Here is a 3,952-nt window from a genome sequence, read left to right as displayed (position 1 = left end):
CTTTTAGAAGGGTAGGGCCCAGGGCTGGGGGCAAAGCTCTAGATCTCTTCTGCAGTATGTGACCAAAGAGATCCGGCTGGCTTTGGGGGGGCTTGGGGGGGGGGGGGGGGTCTCAGATTCCCGGAGAGGCAGCCCTTGGTCTGGCATCATCTTCATCATTAGAGTTTTCTGATTTTTGAGCATTTCGGCTTCTTGGCCTCTGATTGAACCTGCTCAGGTGTGTGAATTGGAAGCGGTGAGGGAGGCCGGGATGACAGTCCTTCGTCACAGGATCTCAGGGGCGGTGAAGGTTCTCGTCCCCAAAGTCATCTTAACCGCAGGCTCCCAGTGCTTACACTACTACGACTAATTTCTCAGCCCCCTCTCCTCTGAGTCCTCACCCAGTGACAGATCAAGGCTGTATTTTTACATTATTGCACAGAATGCTCTCAATGGTTTTACAGAAAATGCATGAGACACGGGGTACGTTAGTTTTGACTTGCCCAAAGGTACATGTATCTGAGCAAAGGATCAGACCCAGCTTTAACCAAATCAAAATCCTTTGTTCTTTTTTTTTTTTTTTTAATTTTATTTATTTATTTGACAGAGAGAGACAAAGCTAGAAAGGGAACACAAGCAGGGGGAGTGGGAGAGGGAGAAGCAGGCTTCCTGCGGAGCAGGGAGCCTGATGCGGGGCTCGATCCCAGGACCCTGGGATCGTGACCTGAGCTGAAGGCAGACACTTAATGACTGAGCCCTCCAGGCGCCCCCAAATCCTTTGTTCTTAACCACTGATACGACCAAACCTTCCGGATCCTTGAACTTCCTTTCTCCGCCAGGTCATTTCAAGCCAAAAATGCTATCACCACCCCAACCTTCCACTTGGTGAGGGGACCCAGGAACTTAGATCTTTTGTCACCTTTCTCTCTGCTGCCCACCTATCACTACATTTCAGGAGAAGTGACTGAGGCCACGTCTTTCCTGAGGGCACACTGTGGTTGGGTTGCAGGGTCAACGTAGACCCCAGCTGTGTAGATGTCAGCACACAGATGATGCTTCTGAACCAGAACTCAAGACATGTGGGCTGGAAAGGGACATGTTCTTATCTGATTCATTTCTGTCTCTGAAAAGTTTGATCAGAGCAATCAAACCATAGAAAGTTTGTGAGTACATGTAGCCTTGAGTAAGAAGACAATTATATAAAAATGATCACAAAGGTCAGCCCCAAACTGATAATTTCCGTTGGAATACGACTCAGATACTTTAAATAAGAGCTCTCCCAGGACCTGGGGGTCCTGGTTCAGAAACATCATCTCTGTGCAGGTGGTAAACATGGTTCCACAGGATCCCAGCTTTGTATTTTCAAGTAGTCAAAGACTTTCCCTTCTTCAAGGCCTAAGTGAATGCCCCCTCTTCCCAGGAGCAGCCTCCACTCTAACCCTGCCCCCTCACCCCCTCGATCCCCTGCCACACTCTCCATAATTGTCGATTTCAAAGCCGAATGTGTGCCCATCCTCACCCCTCATCAGTTTCAAGGGTCTCAAGAACAGTCTGGGTCATTTCTGCCTCCCCAGGGCCCAGGCTGAGTGAACAGTAAATGAATGAATGAATGACCATTCTGAGGGAGAGGGAACATTCTGTTTCTTTGGCTAGAACTCATCTCTTGCTCCTGGCCTCTCCCCAGGGCTTGTATCTTTCTCAAGTCCTTCAGCACAGCACTGATTACGGTCCCCCGTTCTGTACCCCCAGAGGTGGTGAGCAGGTCCAGGGCAGGGACAAGGTCTGACTTGCTCCTTTATCCCCCATGCTGAACCCAGGAAACAGGGCTCAAGAGACCTAAGGAAGGGCGTACTGGAAGAAGAAGGATCAAGAGAGTAAAGAACTTGCATCTAACCAAATTGCCTCAGAAATATTCCTTGTCTGGCAGAGAAAGGGTTAACCTGTATGGGTGCGCCTCTTCTTCCCAGCGCAGGCTCCCTCCCCAGGCTGAGCAAACCAGGCTGGGCCTAGAGGGTAGGGCTGGGGTCTGGCCAACCTGGAAGCCCTGGCAGGGCGAAGGGTAGGGCCAAGTGACCACTGTCACCTAGGACCCCTTCACCTGGAAGGAAGGGGAGCGTCCCCAGCTCCCTGACCCGCTCACCAGCTCCTCGCTCACCTCGGTATGCTAGGTGCCTCGGAGGTCTGTATGCCCTTGGCCTGGCCCTGGAGGTCAGCAGGGTAGAGAGGAAAAAACATAAAGAAGCCCTGGCTCCTTCACGGACGTTGCTGCCCACCTCCACATACCCTCTCCATTCCCCCGCCCCCCCCCCCACCCTATGCCATGTGAAATGCAGCAACAATAACGATGCCACTTCCAGGGTGCAGTTGAGATCTGGAGCACATTGGCCAATGAGATGGGCAGTGTGAATGCGGAGGGGACACTGTTCGGTGGCCCTTGCCCACAACGGCTCCCAGAAGGCCGGAAAGTGGTGCTGTAGGTAAAGGGGAAAACAGACCAAATCATGCTCTCCTGCCTTCCCCACCGGCTTTCTTCCTCTTCCTGCAGCTAATGGAAGCAGCCTGGTGCCGCAAAAGAGAGAGCAGGGCGCTGCAAGACTTCCTTCCTGAGCTCATCCTCCCCCGCGCCACGCCCCCCGCCCGTAGACCCTGGACCAGGCACCACTTGGTTCAGCTCCAGAGCCAATATTCAGAGGAGGGGTTAACCCTGTGGAAAAGATGGGGACACTGAGACCAGAGAGACGCAGAAAAGCCTTGTGCCCCCAGCTGGTCTCAAATGTCAAGGCTGTGCAAGATTTGAAAGTCAGGACTTTCTGACCCTGCATTTTTGCCTTCCCCAAACCACAGACCTCCCTTCCCTTCGGGCTCCATCTCTGCACTTGTGCTGCTTCGCTGGGCACGTGCCTCTTGCTGTGCCCGCTAAAGTCCTACCCCTCACCCCTCAAGGTGCTACTCAGTGACAGTCTGCTCGGTCCCATGCCCACCTCCTCCACACATCCTCAAACTGGGACTGCTATTTCTGTGATAGTTGGAATCAGGATACTAGCATGGATTACAGTCTGCCGTCTGTTGGAAAGAATCGCATGAGTGGGGTCTCCCCCTCTAGACTGAGATCCTTGAGGCAACAAAACCTATATTCTATTCATCTCCATGCTCATCTGCACCACCCAGCCACACAGCCTCATTCAGAGCCCTGTGCCAAAGAGGGACACAGAGTAGATGTGTCTACTCAAGGTCCTTTCTCTGGGTCTGTTTCTTCACGAGATGGTGGGACTAAATCAATGGTTTAAAAAGCCAGAGGATAAGCCCTACACAACCTGCCTACCCCCACTGTCTCTCTGACTTCATCTCCCACATTTCAGCACCACTGACCTTATTCTCCCCTCAAGACATCAGTCAGCCTTGCCGCAGGACCTTTGCACCTGCTGTTTTCACTTCCTGGAGTGGTCTTCTCTCCCAGGCTTCCCCATGGCTCTCTCCTTCACTCCTTCAGATCTTCCATACCCTGACCACTCTGTTGTAAATTGTGACACACACCCCCACTCGGAATTCTCTGTCTCCCAATTCTGCCCTATTTTTCTCTGATGCATGTATTGGCATCTTACATTTTTGAGCAATGCTAAGCTGTTAGCTAGCTACCTCAGAATTACCTAGGGAGCTGGTTTAAAAATGTAGATTCCCGGCCCCCACCATGCCAGCGAAATCAGGATCTCAGGGGTAGAAACTGGTTATTTGTATTTTATGAAATCTCCCCAGGTGTCTCTGAGGCACAGACAGGGTTTGGGAACTGCTATAAAATATCACTGGAACAAACTTAGGTCCCCCCTAACTGGGACATCGTAGAAGTCCAAGCCTCAGCCTCACTAGACCTTCATCCCCACCCCTCACTCTGCATCCTCCCCTCTAACCACACAGAGCTCTGCTGCTCTGTTCTCTGACCAGAGCACCCCTTTTGTCTTTCTGTTGAGCTTTTGCT

The sequence above is a fragment of the Zalophus californianus genome, chromosome 4 (assembly GCF_009762305.2).
Source record: "Zalophus californianus isolate mZalCal1 chromosome 4, mZalCal1.pri.v2, whole genome shotgun sequence".
Lineage (NCBI taxonomy): Eukaryota > Metazoa > Chordata > Mammalia > Carnivora > Otariidae > Zalophus > Zalophus californianus.
This window is presented reverse-complemented; position numbering follows the sequence as displayed.